General features: G+C 47.1%; 1 pseudogene; it reads right to left on the bottom strand.

Annotated features, from left to right (window-relative positions):
- Window positions 1-519: 519 nt before the first annotated feature.
- The window catches only part of LOC128570277 (death-associated protein kinase 1-like), a 49,196-nt pseudogene continuing 25,314 nt past the window's right edge, over window positions 520-24,401 (bottom strand).

Below are 24,401 nucleotides of genomic sequence, written 5' to 3'. Positions count from 1 at the left end.
TTCCGTATGTGGGAGTTTCTCCTACACATATAAAAGAGAGAAGCTGAGGAGGAGATGGTATAACAAAGCAAAGAGTATAGGAAATACTATATTTACATAATACATAATAGTATAATACATAATAGTATATGTATATTTCCTATACATACTTCGGATAAATGTGCACTTTTCTGTTTTTAAAGGACAACCCATAGAACAGCTAAAAAAATTTCATGGAAATGTTAGGAATTCCAGTAGAATTCCAGTAAAAGCAAAGTACTGGAGGGCGAGATGATGTCCAAAATACGGAGGAGCTACACTAGCTTTTCAAATGGCCAAAGTCAAGGTCTGCTCTGTTCTGGAACTAGAAGACTGTCCACAGACAAGGGAATGGGTGAGAGGAAGGAAGGCAGCAGGGGCCGAGGACCAGCTGGAGGGAGGGGAGGGCAGCCCTCGGGATGCGGTGAGGGAAGGAACGCCCTGGGCATCTCGGGTGCAAGGATGGGCCGCACCCCCTTTGCTCTGCGGTCACAGCTAACCTCACTGGGCCACCACCGAGCTAATGAAATTGTAGGTGGTGCCGCTGTTGCAGCTGGAGGCGTAGGTGTCCGGGCCTTTGCCCTCCAGGTTGATTTTGAACACAGAGGACGCCTTCAGCAGAATGTCCGCTGCGTCCCAGTGGCCCAGCTCCCTCAGTTTGGACATGAGGACGCCCACTGCGCTGTCGGGGTAGGAGGTCCATTCCTGCAGCAGGGTATGCATCAGGCTGGGAAGGAAGTCCTTGGCAGCCTCGCTGCTATTGTACTTTGCCACGAGGTCCGGGAGGCCCAAGTTCATGGCTAGCAGGCACCAGTCCTTCCCCATGGGGTCAGGCGGGTCCAGCAGGCGATTCAGCTTCCTCTGCATCAGGAGGTTCAGGTCGGACACGGGGATGTCCATGCCGAGGCTGGCCTGCTAGTAGACCTCGTGGCAGCTGAAGCACATGATGCTGCTGAAGCTTTCCTTGTACCCATGGTGTTTATCAGGGAGGTCTCACCATGACGGGCTCATGGTGCTCCCGGCTACTGTGGGCTCAGTTAAGGCTTCGCAGTCAGCAGCCCCGGCAGCGTGGTGGCCATGACGGTCTCAATGGTGCTGCACACCGAGTCCAGCAGCAGGCAGCACTTGACCTTTCCCATCTCCAGCCCGCACACCTGCACCTCCATACCCTGGCTGTGGTTGACCAGGAACACCAGTAACTCGGCCTGCGGTTGGTCCCCTTGTAGCGGTTCACCCACAGGCGATGTCTGTGATCCCCTCAGTGTTCTGCTGGTGGATCCACTGTTACAGGTTCACCTGCACCTTGTGAAAGATGCAGTACGGAAAGTGTGTGAGGTGCTCCACTGGCATGATGTGCATGCCGCGGTACACCATCATCTTGTCCTCATCAGCCCAGGAGCGGTTCAGGTTGTCTGTCTTGACCAGAGCGGGCGTGTCCACCATGGTCCCGCTGCTCAGGTCCTGGACACAGATGTCCATGGCGTCCAGGATCTGCAGCAGCTCCTCCACCTCACTGTCGGGCACCAGGCGCTGGATGTCCTCCACGGTGTAGCTGTCCGGTAATGGTGCAGGGCCCGCGGGGTCTCCATGGACAGCAGTTTCCCAGCACATTGGTGCAGAGCCAGCGGGGGTACAGGAGTAGCACATCCTGGACTGCTTCACTCTGCATGATGTTGATATGCCAGAGGGGGCGAAAGACTGTCCGGCTTAGGGAAGGAGCCCTGGCTGGGGGCACCAGCCATTCAGCAGGAAAGGACCTGACCCCAGTGAGAGCGTCTGAGCTGATGTTCTGAGGGGTGACCCAGGGTGACTCTCAAAGAGTTAACACTAAATGGGAAAAGCATCAAGGTAGTGTCAGAAGAGAGATTGTGGACAACAGCTACCCTTGAGTTTTCACAAAGTTCAGAGTAATGAAAGAAAAAAATACAAGAAATTGCTACCAAATGCAGTGAGTGATTTTAGACTGGATTCTGAATCCCAAAATAAATAGAAACATAAAAAAAAGTGAATGGGCTCAGCGCCATTGCACAGTGGTTACAGTGCCAGTGAAGTATAGGGCACATGCATGAGGGTCTGTGGCACTACTCTTGCAACTTTGCTGAAGTCTTTACATTTTTCAAAAGATTTTTCAAAAAGGATTCAGAAGGTTATATTCCATTATGTAAATTGTAATCAACCATACAAAAAGTTCTGGAAAGGTAGGCTGCCATGATAACTGTTAGCCCCAGAGATGGGGGGAGCAATGAGATGCGGGATGGTGACCAGAGGTGACTTCAGGTTTATGGTTGCTTACTTCCTTAAAAAATCAGAAGTCAGAAGGAAAAAAAAAAAATGTGGCTAAAAACAGAAGTAACTTTCCCTTTACCCATCGGTCCCACATCCTGTCTTCCCTCCTGTTTCGGGCTAGTTCTATGGATAATGGCCACCCAAGGTGGATGCCTTCCTCCCAGGGAGGCTCAGACTCTGTGCACAACAGGAGTACATTTCTACCCACAGCCTGGCTTAAACCTTCCACTTGGCCTCTGTCTAGGATTCTGTTTAAAAATTAGCCTAGGTGGAACAACTCCTGAAGGTAGAGCCAATATCTATGAAGTATTTGACATGGCATTGGGTGGAACACCCTTTGCAATTTCCTCCTAAAGACTTCTGTCTGCTTAGTGTCACAAAAGACAGAGATTGAAAACTGTCCCCCGGTGGAGCAGAGTGAGGAAGTGACACAGCTAACCAAATGCAGTGTGGCCCTGGACCAGAAGGGACACATCAGAAGGGCTCCTGAGGAAATGGGAGTGAGATCTGAAGATCAGAGACCAGAAGAAGGCAAGACTGTGGGAGGGCTGGGGCTGGGGGAGGGGCATATGGTGTAGACGCCCCTTTATTGTCATCTTTCTTTAAGTCTGCGTGTACTGTGAAGTCTCAGGGCGGAGAGGGATGATGGCAGAGAAAGCAGATTATATGCTGCCATCTAGAAAGGTGCTAGTCAAATGCTAGAATGCAAGGGAATTCTGTGAAAGGAGTTTTTTATTACAAAGAAAATACTTTTTAATATCCAGTAGTATCTTATAATCTATGCTTTGATCCTGTGCCTGTCTTTTTCCTCATATTCAATCATTTAAACTATTCCTGGAGGAGTCAGCAGATCAGCTGCTGTAGAACTGGGAGTTTACTGGCTGACAAAATTACTGCCCGAGGCTCTAGTTTTCAGGGTCATTGGATTCAAGTTTAGTCTCAAGAACACATGGTTCAAAGAGGCAAACCTGGCAGCCGAGACTGCAGAGGAAGCTTCTGGCTTTCAATAACTTCAGGGCTGCTTCCAGTTTTAATACTCAGATCCACTCTTTTTGACCCAGAGTACCTTGTGTCTCCTGATTTCACCTCATGGAGGGACTCAAAAGCTTTGTCCCTTTTCTGGGGTCGGGCAGGTGGTGTAATCAGAACAGATTTCCAAACCACACCTCAGTGCCAAATGTAACACAGCCAGAGCAAAGACTCCCATTTTGGGGTCATTTCTAGCAGGCATCACTGGCTGTTTTTTTTTTGTTTGTTTGTTTGTTTTTTCTTTTTTTAATGTGTTCCTTGCATTTCTATTACTCTGTGTGTCTGCACTATATCTCTGTCTTAGTCAAGTCCCAAACATTGTCTCTATGAGAACACCTCACTGCCTTTTTCAATTGTGAACCCAAAGAATCTGTTCAGAAATGGTACATTCACATACCTTGGAAAGCAGCCCTTCTGGGGGCTTCCAGGAATAGCAGGGAAGTTCTGGCTGCCCAGGGAGAGTGAAGAGCTGCCCAGTTACCCAGGGTAGCAGGCAATGTGCTCCCCAACTAAGAGAAGCTGGTAAGCCAAACAAAACAAGACAAATGACTCCTCCTACCGTGAGGTAGGAAAGCAGGGAACTGCGGCTCAAAGGGTCACTTGAGGCTGGATGTAAGTCACAGGTCTGGAAATTTTATGGGTAGTTGGGTCATTTTCACTCTGCCTCCCCAGCTCATACCACCTTCAAGAGCTGGAATTTGGGACAGACTTGAGTGTGCGGCGCTCTCACCTCATCTGTATTGTGGAGCTGCTGAGCTATGCGCCTGAGGTCCTCCTCGCTGGTCGGGGGATTCAGCTGGTCCTGCACGTCATACACAAACTGCTGTAGCGACATCAGCTGCTTGAGCCCATTGAGCTTCCTCCAGGAAGGCAGCGTGGAGATGATTTTCTCACACAGGTGAGTCATAGGAGGGCAGACCAACAACAGGTGGGGCAGGACAGGTGACCTTGCTCACAGTGTGGATGCTCTGAGGAGGACCCAGGTAGAGATGACACCTTTCATTCAGGCATGTTGCACGGGGTTGATTTGATGAAGGAGTGAGCACTTTTATGGCTGAGTAGTGGCTGAGCTGGTTATTTCCTTACAATTGTTTTAAACCGAATCTATTTCTCAAACATAAAGTTTTATAAGAGGCTTTTTAGTTCTATTGATAATGTCAAATAGATGGTGAAACTTCCAAAAATGTTTTGGAATTGTGGACTCAATCATTCAATCAACTAATATTCACCACCTCCTAATGTTTACTCACTTCTTCCTCAGTCCTTTCCTCACTCCCTCTCTCCCTCAATGGCAGAGCAGCCGATCACTCCACAGCTGGATTCAAAATCGTCACTCACTCTCTCCCGTCTAGAGAAGGCAGCCTTAATCCAGACACGGTGGGGACGCCTAGGACCTTCTACAGGCTCAGATCACTTGCCCACTAGTTTCTGTGACCAGAGTCCTCCCAGGCCTCACTAGACACTCCCCCATGTGCTCATTCTTACATGGTGTGACCCACTCAGGAAAGCAAGGATTGATGGTACTCAAGGGCCAAGTTTTCATAAGAGAGGAGTTTCCTGAGAATCCCTAAAGCATGATGGGAAAGGAAGCCTGGTTTTGACAGGGCAGTGTTTTGGAAGGGGGCGGGGATGCAACAGGAGGTGGGACGGGAGGAAGGCACACACCTTCCCTGAGTGTGTGCCTGGGCTTCAGTGGTAGCAGGAGAACATGTGAGCACTTCTCCACTTTAGCATTTTTTCCATTTCACACATTTACCCTTTGATTACCAATTTTGGTGAGCTTTTCAAATACAAATATTATGGATAGTAGCCTTTTATCCGTCAAATGTGTTAAAATATTTTTTTTCCAAGTCTATTCTATCCTTCTTTTGTTTATGGAATTCACTTGCCAGAAAAAAATTAGAAAAAATGTTAAGTTCCTAAATTAGTATGTTTTCTCTGAAAACGTCTATTGTTTTCTTTGTTTCTTTCTTTTTTTCTTTTTTTTTTGAAACAGAGTCTCACTATATCACCCTCAGTTGAGTGCTATGACGTCACAGCTCACAGCAACCTCTAACTCTTGGGGGTAAGTGGTTCTCTTGCCTCAGCCTCCCAAGTAGCTGAGACCACAGATGCCTGCCACAATGCCTTTTTTTTTTTTTTTAATTGCAGTTGTCATTGTTTTTTAGCTGGACCAGGCTAGGTTCAAACCTGCCAGCCTGAGTGTATGTGGTTGGTGCTATAACTACTGTGCTGTAGGCAACAAGTCAAAAACTTCTATGGTTTCCTATCTTGGTTTAGAAAGTTTCCCAGTACCTACTTATGAATCCTTTTTTTTTTTTTTTTTTTGAGAAAGAGTCTCACTGCGTCACCCTCAGTAGAGTGTTGTGGCGTCACCACTCACAGCAACCTCAAAGTCTTGGGCTCAAGCAATTCTCTTGCCTCAGCCTCCCTACAGGCACCTGCCACAATGCCCAGCTGTTTTCAGAGACAAGGTCTCACACTGGCTCAGGCTGGTCTCGAACCTGTGACCTCAGGTAATCCACCTGCCTTGGCCTCCCAGGTGCTGGTATTTCAGGCATGAGCCACCTTGCCCAGCTCTCCAGTACCTACTTAGTTTAAAAATACATTCTCCTAAATTTTAAGTCATGAAATTTATTTATTTTACATTTAAAATTTTTGATCTATGTATTTTTAGATAATATAGATGCTGAAATATAGGTGTCCAAACTTACTTCTTTTCATGCAAATCACCAGTGGTGCCATGATCATTCTCTAAATAAGCTTTTCCCTGAATAAATTAAAATAAATTTGTTTTCTATTGCATTTCCATAGATATTGTGATTTACTTCCATACTCCCTAAGCATTTCCTGTTTTTTAGCTGTATTTATTATATATCCCATGTATTATTAATTATTCCATAGAAATTTTAAGAAAAAATATTGGCCGGGTATGATGGCTCACACTTGAAATCCTAGCACTTTGGGAAGCTGAGGTGGGTGGATTGCCTGAGCTCAGGAGTTTGAGACCAGCCTGACCAAGAGTAAGACCCCCATCTCTAAAAAGAGCCGGGCAGCTGTAGTCCCAGAAACTCATGAGGCTAAATCAAGAGAATTGCTGAGCCCCAAAACTTGAGTTTTCTGTGAGGTGTGACACCACGGCACTCTACTGAGGGCAACAATGTGAGAGTCTGTCTCAAAACAAAAAAATAAATAACAATATCACTTTTCACAGAAATAGAAAAAAAAACACATATATCATATGAAACCACAAAAGATCTTGCATAGCCAAAGTAATCCTAAGTGAAAACAACAAGGCTGGAGGCATCACATTATCTGACTTTTACTCATATTATTGCAAAACAGCATGGTATTGGTAATATCACATAGACACAGAGAGCCATGGCACAAATGGCAATTGAATTTCCTTGCTTTTCTTTCTTTTCTTTTCTTTCTTTTCTGAGACAGAGTCTTACTCCATGCCCTAGGTAGAAGTGCTGTGGCACATAGCTCACAGCAACTTCAAATTCTTAGGATCAAGCGATCCTCTGTCTTGCTCAGCCTCCTGAGTAGCTAGACTACAGGCCTGCACCACAATCCCTGGCTATTTTTTTTTTTTTTGAGACAGAGTCTCACTATATCGCCCTCAGTAGAGTGCTGTGGGGTCACAGCTCACAGCAACCTCAAACTCTTGGGCTTAAGTGATTCTCTTGCCTCAGTCTCCCAAGTAGCTGAGACAACAGGTGTCCACCACAAGGCCCGGCTATATTTTTTTCTATTTTTAATAGAGACAGGTCTTGCTCTTGCTCAGGCCGATCTCAAACAACTGAGCTCAAGCAATCCACTAGCCTTCCAGAGTGCTAGCATTACAGGTGTGAACCACTGAACCTGGCCTCACCAAGTGATTTTCAACAAAGGTGCCAAGAACACAAATTGGATAAAGAACACCCTCTTCAATAAATGATACAGGAAAAATTAGGCATCTATATGCAGAAGAATGAAATTGAACCCCTATCTCTCAGCATATGCAAAAATCATCTTAAAATAGATTGGAGATTTACATGCACAACCTGAAATTATAGAACTATGAGAAGAAAATATGGAGAAACACAATTCAGGACACTATTCTTGCAAAGATATTACAGCTAAAACCTCAAAAGCACAGGCGACAAAAACAAAAACAAATGAATGGGACTAAAGATAAAAAACTTTTACACAGCTGAGGAAACAATCAACAGAGCAAAGAGACAACATTTTGAATGAGAGAAAACATTACCAAACTATTTGTCTGAGAAAGGATTAATATCCACAAAATACAAGGAACTCAACTCAACAGTAAGAAAACAAACAAACAAAAAATCCTTTAAAAGTAGTACTCAATACTAATATGAAACCAATAGATAAACAACTACATGCCCACAAGAGAGAAAAACACAATAATATTCAAGTTGGAGGGGAGAGGGGAGGAGGGATAGGGGCAAGGGGAAAGGAGGAGGGAGGGGGATTGGTAAGCTCTCACCTAATGGGCACAACTAAGGGTTTGCCGCACATGTCTGGGTGAAGGGCTCAACTACAAGTTGAACTTTACTTCAGAAACCCAAATAATGTAGACTCATCATTTGTATCCTTATATTAATATAAAATATAAATAAATAAGTGGGCAAAGGATATGAATGACTATTTCCGAAAAGAAAAAATGCCAGCAGATACACAACAAAGTGCTCAACATCACTAATGGTGAGGGAAATGCAAATCAAACCAACAATCAGATATCAACTTACTCCAACTAGAAAGGCTATGATACGAGACAAAAATTAACAGATGCTGGTGAGGTTGTACAGAAAAGGGAACTCTTACACACTGTTGTGGGAATGTAAATTACTATAGCTGCAGATGGGACACATGGGGCGCGGACAAGCTCCCTTTGGGACAAGCTCCCTTTGGGAAATGACTTAAGCCCTGTCAAAGGCAAACCTGAGATCCCTCCCTGGACCAGGTGGTGCATACCATTCAAATAGGTGTTCTGGATGTCGATGGCCTTGGTGGACTGGTCGTTGGTGGAGCAGTGCGGCTGGCAGGACAGGGCCAGGAACACCTCTAGCATCCCTTTGGTGAGGTCAGGCTCCAACATAATGCTGCAGCTGCGCACGCTCACGTTCTCAGAGCCCGGGTACAGGTTGTTGATGCTCACAGAGACTGCTGGCCAGATAGGACGCAAGTCTCCCTCCCGCCTTGCTGTCCCCACCTTAGTCTGGCTTCAGGCTGGGTGGTGTGTGCCCCCAAGTGTGCTGGGCACAGGAATTCCCAGGGAGGCGGCGGCATTTCCCTTCCCTTCTACCTCCCTAAGACCCTTACCTGCCCTGCTTTGCACCCTGAGAGGCTGGCCTAGGGGCTGCCTCTCCAGGCTTGCTTGTCATTTGGTGTCTGCCTAGGGCCAGCCAGTGCCCCCAAGTGTGCTGGGCACAGGAATTCCCAGGGAGGCGGCGGCATTTCCCTTCCCTTCTACCTCCCTAAGACCCTTACCTGCCCTGCTTTGCACCCTGAGAGGCTGGCCTAGGGGCTGCCTCTCCAGGCTTGCTTGTCATTTGGTGTCTGCCTAGGGCCAGCCAAGGGGAGGCACTGGAGAGGGTGGGAGGAAAGAAGGGCCAGGATTTCCTCCCTTCTGGGGCTTCTTGCGCTTCTCTGACAGCAGCTGTGCCTCTCCATGGCTCTAGCTCCCGCTGGGCGGCTTCTCTCTCTAACACACGGGATTGTTTTATGTTGGATGCAAAGTGATTTTAGGCAGTAGTAGGCCATGGCACTAAATAATGCCGAGTCATAAAACCCAGAAGTTTTCCATTTTAAAGTTTTCTAGAAGGCCTTTCAGATACTCTAACAGCAAGTCTCAGTTTGCAGCCTTAAGATTTTAGCATCTCCTCAATACTTGCTCATCTTCCCTTATCATAACAGGGACTGGCCATGAGCATGCAGTCAGACTGTAATCACATGGTTTGTGTTCATTGTATTTAGTTTTATTATGGCAGTGGTGCTGGTTTTCTCTTTAGGCAAAGGATTTTAAGTGTTCCATTTTTAAACCAAGGTATTTTAGTAAATAAGGAAAGGTGAGCCAGTTTAAAGAGACTATCATATAAATAATGGTGGAATATGTGGGGTTGGTGGCTAGCTGATAGCAAATCTGGTTCTCCTGGTGACAGAATAGAGACTGTGCTTGCCCAGCACAGCCCCAGGGTGTCCTCACCCTCCCAGTTGCTCACTGGCCTACCAGCCTCCCATCCCTTCTGGGCCACCAGCAAGGTGTGGGCAGAGCTGTCTGTCTGCCTCAGGGCCTGGCTGCAAGTGGGTGCTCCTAAGTATTTATGAGAGATACACTGGGGAAGGGGTTCAAGGTGCTGAATGGTACTAGGAAGGATTGCGAGTTCACAATTCACTCCGCAGACATTGCAAGGCACTAAGAAAGTGACATTTCACTTGGCAATCTGACATTCAAAATTTGTGCTCCAAACACAAAGGTAATCCTGTATGTAAAACCAAACCTTTAAGACTGAACAAGGGGATAATGGGATAATCTAAAGAAGGGGATGAGAAGGAAAAAGCAGACCCAAAGGGCCAGGCTTGGTGGTTCACTCCTATAATCCTAGCACTGTGGGAGGCCAAGGCAGGCAGATTGACTGAACTCATAGGTTCAAGACCAGCTTCAGCCAAAGTGAGACCTCATCTTTAAAAATAGCCAGGCGTTGTGGCTTGTGCCTATAATCCCAGCTACTTTGGACACTGAGGCAAGAGAATCACTTGAGCCCAAGAGTTTGAGGTTGCTGTGAACCATGGCACTCTACCAAGGGCGACAAAGTGAGACTCTCAGACAAAAAAAAAAAAAAAAGGAAAAGAAAAGAAAAAGAAAGAAAGAAGACCCAAAGGTTGGGCTGGATACAGGGAAAGGAGGAGGGGCAATGAGATCAGACTTATTCTTAAAATCATGCAAACACACTCATACACTTCAGATTATACAATCAGAAAAGTTGGCAAAGAGAAAGGTAAGAAGACAACAAACAAGAAAGGGATTTGTTCTGTAAAATTTGTATTCAATAAAAAGGCTTCACTCGATGATCCCAAGGTCACATGTGGCCCCAAAGGCCTCAGCTTCCCCAACCTTGTCAAAATAGCCAACACTTTAGTGTATTTCTCTGGACGTCATAGTCCAAGTCTTACAAAAGCTGAGGTGCTTACCTAAAATAAGTTTGTTCATTTAGCTATGACCTGGAAACTGTGTCTAGGTCACCTGTCAGGGCCAAACCTTGTGTCCAGATGACCACTTGTCAGGGTCAATAATATGGGCAGGGGCTTGCTGAGTGAAGCAGACACTGTTTGGTAATTTGCAGTCATTTCTCCTCAGTGACAGTTCTTATTGGGAGGATAAGAGGTCAGGATGGTGTTGATACTTAGTATTACTAAAGGAACAATTTCTTGGGAAATGCTGAAATCCCAGAAGGAAATCTTTCCCTTTGCTGACTACTGCTTGGTGGTACAGAGGGCCCTGCCCACAGGCTGTTCTGGGGGCATCAGGAGGTCCCTTCAGGTGCCCTTCCTGCACTTTACTCCACCTGTGACCTCTGATGTTGCCCTTCCTCCTGTGGGGCACCACTCCACAGCCTTAGTGTCCACAAGGCTGAGTGACGCATGTGTCAGCTAGACAATGGTGGTGTGAGGCTCACTAGAGGTCACTGCCAGCCTGAATGCCTGTCCAGGAGCTCTGAGATGTGTCAGCCAGAATCCTGCAACCACCCTTTCGCCACCCTCCTCTCAAGCTCCACTGATCATCCAAGGAAGCCCGGGCTGACTGGCCTCCTGAGGGAGTTGGTCCTGCTCTGAGCTGCTGGAAACAGGTCAGATGCATCTGCCCACCAGGCGACACATGTCCCATCCTGTCTCCTGGCTCAAACTCAGCCTTTGCCTCCAGCATTCTCAAGAGAACGGTGATGGCAAAGGGCCAAAATTCTGAAAGGAAGCAAACTTCTGCTGTCTGATGATATAAATGTCCCCACGTGGGCATCTCTCTATGAAAGGAAAAGGGCCTGACAAATCTTGAGAGATCACAAGTTGCAGATCCCTGGCCTGGGAGTGAGCAGAGCCTGGTCTACCAGGCAGGCGCAGTGCCATTGTGAGGGACAATGCAGCTACTTCCAGAATAAGGTCCCATCCTGGGAGGACCATGCTCAGGTGTGGACTTTGCTTAGTTGTCCAGCAAAGCCATGCTGCGTCATCCAGTCCACGGCATGCACAGTCCTGTCTGAGAGTCCCACAGTGCTTTATATCTGTACCCAGCTCTGCTTTTCCAGGGTGCTGCTTGGTGCTGACACACAAGCTGAGAGGCTGACAAGAGACTGGTGACCTGGCCAGTCAGTGCTGGTGGTATCTTCTCTGTCCCAAACACCATTGGGGTCAGCTGCTGAGGTAGGCCTCCTGACAGCAGCCCCTTCAGACAAGAGGCTGCAGGTGCACCCACCAGGAGGAGCTCATCCCACATGGGCAGGGGAGAAAGTGCTGTAGGGCCTGCAGCACAGCCTCCTGCCTCCTTATACCTTGAAAAGATGCTGCAATTAACTGCAAATGAGTCCCCTTTCTTCCAAGGACTGTCTGGAAAAAACTCCACCCACAACTCTGGAGCAGAGGGGCCATGTGGGCATTAAGCAATGTGGCCCTTAGTGGGGCCAACACCTATTCTGTCCTTGCCAGGTACTCCCAACATATCTGGGACCAAATTCCCCCTCTGGTATTGAATACAGGTGACATTACCAAGGGGTCACACCCTCCCATGCATTCCTGTTCCACTGGACTGTCCTTTATCCACTGATTTGAAATGTGACAGTTAACAGACTAAATTTTCTTCTAGGACAGACTTGGGCTTCTGTGCTCCCTCTCCTGCTCCTTTGGGTTGGGGGAAGGGGTGAGCAAGACCTTCGTGAAATGCAGAGCCTGTGTCCCTCGAGGTGGGGCAGCTGCCCTCCTCCCCACTAACCAGGCAGGGAGGCCAAACCAGTGTGGCCAAAGCTTCTGATCTTCCACAAGACTGCAAACATCTCACTACAGGTGAAATATCTGGATTATAAAGGTGAGCAACAAATTCAGGCTTTCTCCTCCCTTTCATTCTCAATGGATTACTGCAGTTGTCAGACAGGGCCCTTCCACTTTGCCTAGGCAAACACACCCGATGTCCCTGAGCTCAGGTTTCTTTTCTCTGAAATGAGTTCATGACACAACCTGGGAATCACCCGAGAGGAGGTGGCAGCACCTGGGTCCCAGGTCAGTATGAGCCCTGCTAATCCTACGGGGTCCTTCCCAGGGTCTCGCTTCTAAAGAGGTTTATATACACCTTTGGTTTTTGTGTCCCCAAGGAGCAGCAACCATACAAGCTAGACCACCTTTTGGGGTCCCCTTTGCCTTGTCCTGTATCTTTCTGGTAATGTCACTCTCTTAAGACTTGCAATTCCCCAGAGGACTTTCTCAGAGCTGTACTTCCTGAGACCACAAAGACACTGGCTCCCAGGAGCAGGAAACACATAGGGAGACTGTCTCTCCCTTCAATTCCCCTTAGTAGTCATGGCCAGCAGCCCCTGAGATAATGGGACAGCAGATGGGTTCTAAAGGACTGAATGGCAGGGACTGAAGGAAGAGCAGTGTCCCCCTGCCTAACCACACGGTAGCAGGAGCCGTGCACCCCTGGCCAGTTGGCTTGAATTAGAAACAGCCATGGGACTGGGGAAGCTGCTCCGACTATGGGGGTGCCGAGGATCAGGGGAGCAGCCTCCTCATCAGACTCCTAAGGTCACGTGCTGAGGGCAGCTGGGGGCTCCTCTAGTCCCCTCCAAAGGATGTTCTGTCATAGCTCCCAGGTCCCACTTCTCTCTAAGCACTGGTGACATTGCTGTCACCTGCTGGGGCAAGTTTACAAAGCAGCCACTCCGAGCTGCATCAAAGACTAGACATGGAAAACTGACCAGAGGGAGATGATGGAGGGGTGCCTGTCCTCTGAGGCTGAGTGTGGAGCAACAGGTGAAATCTCTCCCTCCTGGAACCTCACATGCCAGGGGCATGACCTTCACACCTGAGGAGGCCTCACAGAAATCCCGGTCAGTGACACCTGCATCACACACACATACCCCTGCTTATACCCACTCACAGTACAGGGACTTTACCCCAAAGCAGGAGGGAGCTGCTTCTCTCTAGGGGTGACGGAAGGAACTGTGGGAGGAGCAGAGCGAGAAGGTGACACTGACCTGGACACCCACAGAGGAGGGCCCTGATCATCAAATCTGGAAAATGAGTGCCTTAAATAATCTTCCCAGAGCATCACTAGTGAGCACTGGCTCAGGCACCAGACACTGACTCACCGGCTGTGAGACTCAGGGCAGCCACCTGACCCCTCCAGGCTGCAGTAAAATGGTGGTAGAAACTCCCTGGAAGGCTGTGGTGTGGCTTGACTAAGGAGTCACACGCACTTTATTCTGCCCAGTTACTGGCACAGTTGGGGCTCAGTAATTATTAGCATGTGTCCCAGCCATATTGCATCACATGAATTAGAAATCCTTTCTAATTAGTCTTGCCTCCCTGCATTTCAATTCTACTGTATTCAGAGAAAGGAAGTGGAAGAGGGTGTGTAAATCTCAGTGTCCCCTGGCTACACACACTCCTCAGACCTCCTCTCTCACTGAGAAGGGAAGCCACCAAAGCAGACTTTAACACTTTGGTGTTCCACCTAGGGACAGATCTGTTTTCTTTTGTATAAATTCGAGGCACACAGCACAAATTGACTTTGTGTGGGAAACTCTACTAAGGCCTCTATTCGTATCTTCAAAACAATCAATTCCTTCCAAAAGGGGTTCAGGAACAACCATCGCCAAGAGGGCTCTGTCTTCTGCTCCCGGCAGGGGCCCCTCTCCCAGGAGGAGAGGCAGATCTGCAGTGCTGGGAGTGAGTCCTGCCAGCCCTGCTGTGAATCTGTAACCTTATCTGTGTAAGGTCAGGGAGATGGTGCAGCTTCCCCAGTAGGGTCCCTGTGACCAGACCAACAGGCGTGGAAACACTGAGGGGCCTTTGGAAGCCACTACCTGACTTACTTTGACCTGAGCAGGAAAGGGGCTCCCTGGGGATCTGACTTTGCTGCTCCAGGTCCTCACAACACTGGGTGTCCCTGCAGCCCTCCAGGAAGAAGCATGAGAGGGGAGGTTTCCCCCAGCCCTCCTTCACTGTGCTGTGCTTGGGCCCATGTGGTCTGTATCTTCTGCCTCCAAGGACAGAGCCCTGAGGAGGGCCACGTGCATAGTTGCATGATAAGCCTCAGTTTCTGTGGCTGTGATGTCTGCGAGGCCCTTGTTCTGCTATTATCAGGGCAGTTTGCCATCACTGGACTAGAGGGACTCACATAAGGCCACCAGCCATCCTGACCCATAATTGAAAGTCACTAAAGGCACCGGATCAAGCCACAGAAACAGAACCTTCTCTCCTAACAGAGCAGTGCAGAGTCACTGCCTATAGGTCAAGGGCCCTGGAGGGGCCTCCTACCTGCAGGCTTAGTGGCCAGGGGCGAGGGCGGGAATCTGCTTGAACTACTGGAGGACAGTTTGGGCCAGCACCTCAGCAGCCTTCACTTGAGAGACTCCACCAGGGTGGTCTTCCTGGCCCTGAGTGGCCAAACAGCTTGAGCTTGATCCTTGGCGGCAGCTTCTGTGAGGGCCTGAACTGCTGGACAAAGAGTCCTCGGTGTATATCCTGAAAAGGGGAGAAAAAGAGCTGATTTGTCACAGAAAAAGAGACAAATCATAATTCTCATGGTTCCTAACGTCCCTTTTCCAATTTCATAAAATTGCTTTTTATTAAATGAAAACTTTGTACTTTAATGCATTTGTGGGGTTCAGGGTACCGCTTTGATATACAATGTGAAATGCTTACATGGAACTAAGTAACTCATCCATCACAACTGTACTCATTCTTTAATAGTTTTGAAATGTACTATTGCATCATGCACATTAGGTGAGGTCCCCCAAATACCTTCCCTCCTCCTATAGCCCCCCTTTCCTCCCCTCTCTCTCCTCTTCTCTTCTACTTTCTAGACTATAGTTATGTTTTGCCATTCGTGTGAGTGTGTAGGTGATTATATATTGATTTCATAGTAGTACTGAGTACATTGGATACTTTTTTCCCCATTGTTCAGATACTTTACTAAGAAAAATATGTTCCTGCTCCATCCTGGTAAACATAAAAGATGTGAAGTCTCCTTCTTTTTTATGGCTGCATAATACTCCATGGTGTACATATACCACAATTTGTTAATCCACTCATGGGTCGATGGGCCCTTCTCTAAATTTTATCCATGTTGCAGATGTGTTTTGTTTTGTTTCCACTGAAGTTTTTTTTTTTTTTTTTTTGCAGTTTTGGCTGGAGCCAGGCTTGAACCCATCACCCCAGGTATCTGGGTCCAGGGCCCCACTCCTGAGCCACAGGCGTCTCCCACCATTGATTTTTTTTTTTTAAATGCACCTACCATCAAAGTTACCACTTTCAGGTGTGCAAGTCAGGAGGTTTTTGTACATTTCCTGTTGTTTCTCCAGCACTGCTGTCTGGTTCCAGAGCGCTGCTCTGAGAGGGAGCTCTGCACCCAGTAGCAGTCACTTGCCATCTCCCACCTCTGCTCAGCCCCTGGCAATAGTTGATCTGTTCTGACTACATGGATTTGCCTGTTTCCACTGTGATCTGATGCCCAACAAACTGGGTGGAACCGGTGTGAAGCTTCGGTTTAAGCAGGAGATCAGATCATCCCTGCCTGACCAGCTGGGGCGTGTGTTCCCCTCTGTGTGCAGGGGTCTGGTTCCTTTAGCGGGGAAGGGGACACCATGTCCTTGTCACTTTCTTCTTTCTAAGTCCCACAGGGGAGAAGCAGGAGGCCCCCAACACAGGATACTTAACGATTCACATTGACAGAGGCCTCCCCTGTGCTAAGCACAGTGCTGAGGATGGGAGATGGAGACTCAGCCCTGATCATAGCCTTGAGGAGGTGCATACGGGTGAAAACTTCCACCGCTAACACCCAAGGGCTTCTACAGGGTCCACGTGATGATGCATTGCTTGTGTCATCCTGGTGCCCCTTTTCCCACCACCCTGCCCTGCTCCCTAAAACGGACCCATTTGTGTCTGTCACCTGTAGCCTGAGGCCTCTCCCTTCACCCCTACCCGGGAGCTTTCCATCTGCTCCTGTGCACCCATCAAACCTATCCTGCCAGTCACGTCCTCCTAGAAGCTCCCTCCCCAGGCAGCTCAGGCCACGTATGGCTTTTCGTGGTGACCCACATGACTTTGTAATTACGTCGTGCTCTGCGCTTCCAGACCAGGAGCCACTCTACGGTAGAGATGGTGTCCCCAGCACGTGGCAGGAACTGTATAAATGACTTAACCCAGAGGGACTCATGAACGGCATCTCAGTGTGATGTCACTCCTGGCCGGACCTTTCCTGCCAGCTCTAGGTCCCAGCAGGTGCTCATTTCCTGCTGATCTCCCCTGGCTGAGCCACTGCTACTGTTATAACTGTGCTGCTACAAACTCGTAGGGCTCCTAAAGGATCCAATTTTCTTCCCCCATTTTTGATTCCTAAATTGGGGCCAGACTTTCTCAACAGGAGTGGCACTGCCACCTAGCGGCACCATGGAAACCTGCAGTGGCATTTTTAGTTCCTTAGTGTTGGGTGCCCAGCTGGGGCTGGGTGTCAGGTGTCCAGACAAGGTGCACACAAATGTCCCTCAGAGAAGATTCTCCTGGGTTCCCCTGAATTCTGACCATCTGCTGAGCATTTATATAGGAACAAAACCTATTTAATATCATTTGAGCTAAGGACAACTATTCAATGTATATTGAGTTATCCCAGCATGGCACAATTTTATTAATTGATGGATAATTATATTTTGGATTTCTATCTTCCATCTCTGAAAATCTCATTAGTGTGCTGCTGTGGTCTTTGAGCTGCCATAGGGCCCTCCATTGTCTGTGGGCATTTGTAGGAATTTCATCAGTGATCATGTGGTTGAACCAGATACCTGCCAAGTTCCCTGGTCACACCCCGTGTCCCAGCAGGAACCTGCAGTGTATTATACTCTGCGTATGTTCCGTCCAGGTCTGTGTTACATTTCAGTTAGGGGATTCTACTGAGCTTCTAAAATTATCTGTGTAGAAGTGTTTCTATCTATGAATTTTATTTTAGGAGAAGGAAAGGGACATGAAAAAGCCATCTTGTATTTTTCTGGGGCATACACATTTGGAGGCCAAGACTCTGGACAGTGATCTGTAGGACATGGAATTGTCCTTACTTTGGCTTCTTCTTCTGACCTCAAACTCCCTGACAGGCTGGTTCACTCCTGGGAATTCTATGCAAGACAGTGCCGGCAGAAGCTGCTGGCAATCCCTTTGCCAGCATCCTGGGCCAGTCAGAGAAATGGAGGGAGGGGGCATAAGTGGCTGCAGGGGTTGAGACAGATGCACTTCCTGTCCACAGCATGGCTCCCACCTGCCTGGAGGCTTCTAGCTCTCACTGTGCTTGTACTCACAGACCTCACTGACACCTCCAAGAAGCCCCTGTGGTTAGTATCATCGTCTTCCCTCTCACTGGAGGAAACTAAGGCTCAGAGAGGCCAAAGCACTTGCCCAAGGGCACAGAGCAAAGCTGGCACTCACCACTGGGTCCTCTTCCCACCACTGCTGGCCACTGACAAGGAGGTAGGGGCTCCTCAGAAGCAGGGACACAGGGAGGAACAGGGATGTGCACACTGAAGGCAGAGCCACAGCTGTATGCTGGAGTGACAGTACATCCCAGAGGCAAGGCAAGGGGCACCCTCTGGAGCAAAACATTACTGTGGAGGGACTCACAGCTCCCTGGCACACTCTTCCCCCTCTGCCAGGAGCTGTCAGACTTGGCTGAGACTGACCCAGTCACCCTTCACCGTGTCTTTGGGGAGAGAAGCCAGGACCAGGTGGGTGGGAAGGGGGAAGCAGGAGGTACAGGGAGGGAAACCTGAGCAGGGTGCCAGACAGGACAAAGGGACTAGGTGTCCTGGGGGAGGGGGCAGGGTACCTCATGGGGACACCCGGGGAGTTCAGCGGTCACACATTGAAGCAGCCCTACCCACACTGCCATTATTTGGCAGGACTCAGCAGGCAACATCTTCAAAGATGTCCTCATTAGTTCTATTATGAAGTAACTTCTAGGACAAAAAAATTTTTGCCTCATATAAAGGCATATAGATATTATTTTACAGAATAACTGGGCCCTGTACCCAGATATGGCTGGGTAGGGCTTGACAGAGGCACACCAGGCTCAGCAGGCCACATAGGGCAGGGCTTCTGTATAGTGGGTTTGTACTGGGTACAGAGATTTTCTAAGAAGAGGACGCACCCCACATAGAATACTGGTAATAAGTGGGCCTGAGAGGAAGCACCACACAGAGCAGACCTGTTACTTCTGTAAAGGACTAAAGTGAGCTCCCCCAAAGGCACTCAGAGAGGCAAATTTTAGACCAGGGGTCAGAAAACACCTCTGTCAGGGCCAGGGAGTTGTTTTCTTTCTTTCTTTCTTTTTCTTTCTTAATAGTTTTGAAATGTACCATTGCATCATGCACATTAGGTAAGGTCCCCCCAAATACCCTCCCTCCTCCCATATTTCCCCTCCCCTCCCCTCTGTGACCTCTTCCCTTCTACTTTCTGGACTATAGTTATGTTTTGCCATTTATATTAATGTGTAGGTAGGTGATTATATATTGATTTCATAGTAGTATTAAGTACTTTGGATACTTTTCCAATTCTTGAGATACTTTACTAAGAAGAATATGTTCCAGCTCCATTTAGGTAAACATAAAAGATATGAATGAAGCCTCTATCTTTTTTATGGGTGCATAGTATTCCATGGTGTATTTGTTAATCCATTCATGGGTTGATGGGCACTTGGTCTGTTTCCTTGTCTTGGCAATTATGAATTGGGCTGCAGTAAAAATTGTGGTGCAAATGTCTTTCTTGTAAAATAATTTTTGATCATCTGGGTATATACCTAGTAGAGGAATTGCAGTATTGAACAGTAGGTCTACTTTGAGTTCCTCAAGTGTTCTCCAAACTTCTTTCCAAAAAGGACACATTAGCTTGCATTCCCACCAACAGTATAGAAGTGTTCCCTTCTCGCAGAACCATGCCAACATCTGTAGTTTTGGGATTTTGTGAAGTGGGCTACTCTTACCCGAGTTAGACGATATCTCAAAGTGGTTTTGATTTGCATTTCTCTGATGATTACGGATAATGAGCATTTTTCATGTGTTTGTAGGCCATGTGCCTGTCTTCATCAAAGAAGTTTCTGTTCAAGTCTCTTGCCCACATAGAAATGGGGTTATTTGTTCTTTTCTTGATTAGTCTTTTTTTTTTTCCTTTTTTGAGACAGAGTCTCATTATGTCAGCCTCACTAGAGTGCCATGGCATTACAGCTTACAGCAACCTCAAACTCTTATGCTTAAGCGATTCTCTTGCCTCAGCATCCCCAGTAGCTTGGGCCTATAGGCGCCCGCCACAATGCCTGTCTATATTTTGGTTGCAGTTGTCATTGTTACTTAGCAGGCCCGGGCCAGGATGGAACTCACCAGCCTCAGTGTATGTGGCTGGTGCCCTACTCACTGATCTACCGGCACTGAGCCAGGGCCAGGGAGTTTTGGACTCTGTGGGCCATATAGTCTCTGTGGGAGCTGCTCAACTCCAATACCACTCTGTGGAGGCTGCAAGAGACTACACAAACACACAGGAATGGCTGTGTCCCCATAAAACTTTATTTATAAAAACAGGCAGTGGGCTGGATTTGGCTGAGGGCCAGTTTGCTAAGCCCTTGATGGTCTCCAGGAAATGAGTCTCTACTCCAGCCTGAGTGCCCTGATGTTGACAGCCATAATAAAAACCACTTGATCTCCTCGTAGAATCACCTGTGTCAGCAAAGCTCTAATCTGTAAGTTTCAGCAGGAGGACAGGACAGTCAGCCCACTGTCAGCAGCAGCAACTCCAGTGAAGCCATTTCACTGCAGCAATAAAGCTACCACTGTATCTTATTAGCTGACGGTTTTTTCTCTCCTGCTTAGTGCATGAAATGTGAACCAAGACTTTATTCTGTTGGGAGGAGCTAGATCTGCAATGGGGAGAGAAGGCAAAGGGAACTGAAGAGATTCCACTGAAAAGTATTTTGCAGAGCCGGCTTTGGCAGCACCTGTAGTTCCAGCTAATTGGGAGGGAGAAGTGGGGGATGACTTGAGCCCAGGAGTTCCAGATCAGCCTGGGCAATATAGGAAGACCCCAAGTACTATCTATAAAAAAACTAAAAACACACACAAAATGTAAGGCCCAGTAGCAAAGGCAGACTCCTTAAACCACAGAGAGCTGCTCTTGTGCCTCTGGGGCTGGGAAGCCTGGTCTCTGTGGGAAGAAGTGGGGACCACGCCCCACAGTGACAGCCCTTCCTCCTGCAAGTCTGACTTCTGGGCTCCCTTGGGTGGGGGGGGCATGGGGCAAGGGGAGCATTTAGGAAAGGGAAACACACCTCTCCCATGAACACGGAGGCCCTGCTGTGTAACATGAAACCCTAAGATGCCGGCGGGAACCAGAGTGGGGCCTGGCTGGTTGAGAAGAGGATGTACATTAACTGGACTTGGAACCGGCTTGTGTGGGCAAATGTGCCTGTAACTGCCAGGGACAGCAGCTTGTCTGCTTTAGAACGCAGTTGCCCAGTGTGCTCTGTCCCCTCCTACTAAGAGGGTGCAGCGCTTCCTGCAGCTCCCTCCTGATCGACCTGAGGACACTCACCATGGTTAGCGCCTCCACGCTGGCACCCATCAGACAGAGGTACCGGGCCACGTCCAGGATCCCATTGTTGGCAGCAAGGTGCAGAGACGTTTGTCCACACTGAGAAGAGAGAAAAAAGGCCAACAAGCTCTTCTTATTTTTTTTATTAATATTAAATCATAGCTGCGTACATCAGTGTGATCATGGGGCACCATACACTGGTTTTATAAACAGTATGACACATTTTCATCACAATGGTTAACATAGCCTTCCTGGCATTTTCTTAGTTATTGGGTTAAGACAATTATATTCTACATTTACTAAGTTTCACACGTACACTTGTAAGATGCACCGCAGGTGTAATCTCACCAATTGCCCTCCCTCTGCATATCCTCCCCCCTCCCTCCCCTCCCTCTCCCCCTTCCCCATATTCTTAGGTTATAACTGGGTTATAGCTTTCATATGAAAGCCATAAATTAGTTTCACAGTAGGGCTGAGTACATTGGATACTTTTTCTTCCATTCTTGAGATACTTTACTAAGAAGAATATGTTCTAGCTCCAACCATGTAAACATAAAAGAGGTAAAGTCTCCATCTTTCTTTAAGGCTGCATAATATTCCATGGTGTACATATACCACAATTTATTAATCCATTCATGGATCGATGGGCACTTGGGCTTTTTCCATGACTTAGCAATTACGAATTGGGCTGCAATAAACATTTTGGTACAAATATCTTTGTTATAATGTGATTTTTAGTCTTCTGGGTATATACCTAGTAGAGGAATTATAGGATTGAATGGCATATCTATTTTAGATCACTAAGTGTTCTCCAAACATCTTTGTAAAAGGAATGTATTAATTTGCATTCCCACCAGCAGTGTAGAAGTGTTCCCTTTTCTCCACATCTACGCCAACATCTCTAGACACAGCCAGGGAAGAGAATATGGAAGGACAGATATTGGAGACTCTTTCAATGAGTGAAATTACAAGGCACAGCCACCAAATTCTTTTTATGCCTGTGGTTCCCAAACTTTGTGCCAAAGCACTTGAGGGGACTGCAGTGAATTCACAGGAATGATAAGGAACATTTGAGGATTTTGATGGAACCACCTAGTGAGGACACCAAGTAAACTACCAGCTCAAGGCAGTTCTGAGTACCATCATTAGACTGTGTCACCTTCCCTTCAATGATACCCTGTCTTTGCACAGCAGGGGTTGGAATTTGCTGTCCTAAAGACACAAATATGAGAAAATCACTGTGGAAAGTGAGGATGATGTGTCTAATCTGAGCCCAAGGTTTGGAAGGCTGTGCGCTGCCCAACAGGTGCACACATCCAAGAGTCAGCAATTGTGATTATGTACAAATGAAATTAAAATAGGAGTTTTCTTTCAAGTTTTGTGTGTTATTTTTCTTAGTGGCTATGAAGTTGTTAGGACATACTAAGGCGTTTGTACTGAACCACTCAACTTGTTAACAGGACTGGCAGGTACTTCCTTTGCCCTAGAAAACAATTCCTGAGACCCTAAGGATACTGTGAGCTTAGGAAGTTTGGGAAACTCTGATTCATGCTGTCTGTGTGTAACTAATGGTTTCCACTATGAAGTTAACACATAGCAATATCCAAACAATATAGAAGCATATATGATAGAAAACAAAGTCTCCCTTCCCTATTTCCCCTCTCCCCTTCTTGATCCCTAGTTCCCTGCTCAGAGCCATATCTACTTAACATTTTGTCTTTGCAGCAACATCGATGGAACTCAGGGTAATTATCTTCAGTAGAATAATCCAGGCACAGAAAGACAAATATCACATGTTTGTACTCCTCAGTGGGTGCTAAAAATGTGTACACATGGATCTAGGGAGTGAAATCATAGATACTGAAAGAATGATAGATAATGGAGACTGCGAAGAGTGATGGGGTGGGAGTGGGGAGGCTGATGAGAAATTGGTTCATGGATACAGGTACATTATTTGGGTCATGGATACCCTAGAAGTCCTAACTTCACCACTATGCAATGTATGCATGTAAGAGTTGTACAAATTAAAAATAAAATTGGTGCATTTCCATTCAAGCTCTTATCTATGAATCTTTACCCTACTTGGGTGAACACCTAGGAGGTACACTTCTGTTCTAGTATAAATACTGCAGTAACATGCACACACATTCATGTTTCTTTACTATTATCTTCTACAATGATCTAGAAAGAGTTATTAAGCATTCAAATACCCTAGAATTAACATAAAAAGGAAAAAAAGAAATTTTCAAAGCATAAAATGGCTGGAAGATGTGATGTAAAGAAGATATCATTTTAGGCTCAGCACCCGTAGCTCAGTGAGTAGTGTGCCAGCCACATTCACTGGCTGGTGGGTTTGAACTCAGCCTGGGCCAGCTAAACAACAATGATAACTACAACCAAAAAATAGCCAGGCATAGTGGCGGGTGCCTGTTATCCCAGCTACTTGGGAGGCTGAGCAAAGAGGATCATTAAAGCCCAAGAGTTTGAGGTTGCTATGAGCTGTGACACCATAGCACTCTACTGAGGGCAATATAGTGAGACTCTGAATCAAAAAACAAAAACAAAAACAAAAAACAAAGAAGATATCATTTTGGTTATAGAATATGAAGTTTTATACAAGGGAAGAAAGCCAACCGAGGTGGGCATATTGGGGTGGAGGAAACCCACAGTTTTGAAGGCCCCCAGTTTGGACAGACCAAAATCCAGACCCTTTAGTATGATATTCCAGGTCTTTTGCCACCTGGACACAATGGCTCTTCATAGCTTCATTTTGTCCCTTTCCCTACTTCCCCCAAACTAAATACCTACCCTATTTGACTACATGTTAGTGACAGCTCCCAGCAGACACACATAGAGATTCCCAAATAACTAAAAGTAGCCCAGCAATCCCACTCCTGGATATTTATCTAAAGGAAAATTGTATCATTTTATCAAAAAGACACATGCACTTGAATGTTTATTGTAACACGATTCACAACTCAAAGATGTGGAATCAACCCAGTGTCCATCTATTCATGAGTGCGGTATCATAATACAATATGTGGTATTATGTATGAATAAAAGAAATAGAAAAACAAGCCTGATGGCAACCCTTCTGAGGAAATCCTGAGACCCCTCAAATCAGGGCGTGCTGATCATGAGTGCATTAAAAACAACCAAGGGAGGCTATCTGTGGGCACAGGCTGCAGACTACATGCAAGCAGCACACATTTTGTTTTGTGAGACAGAGT

This window comes from Nycticebus coucang, chromosome 18, assembly GCF_027406575.1.
Source record: "Nycticebus coucang isolate mNycCou1 chromosome 18, mNycCou1.pri, whole genome shotgun sequence".
Lineage (NCBI taxonomy): Eukaryota > Metazoa > Chordata > Mammalia > Primates > Lorisidae > Nycticebus > Nycticebus coucang.
This window is presented reverse-complemented; position numbering and strand designations above follow the sequence as displayed.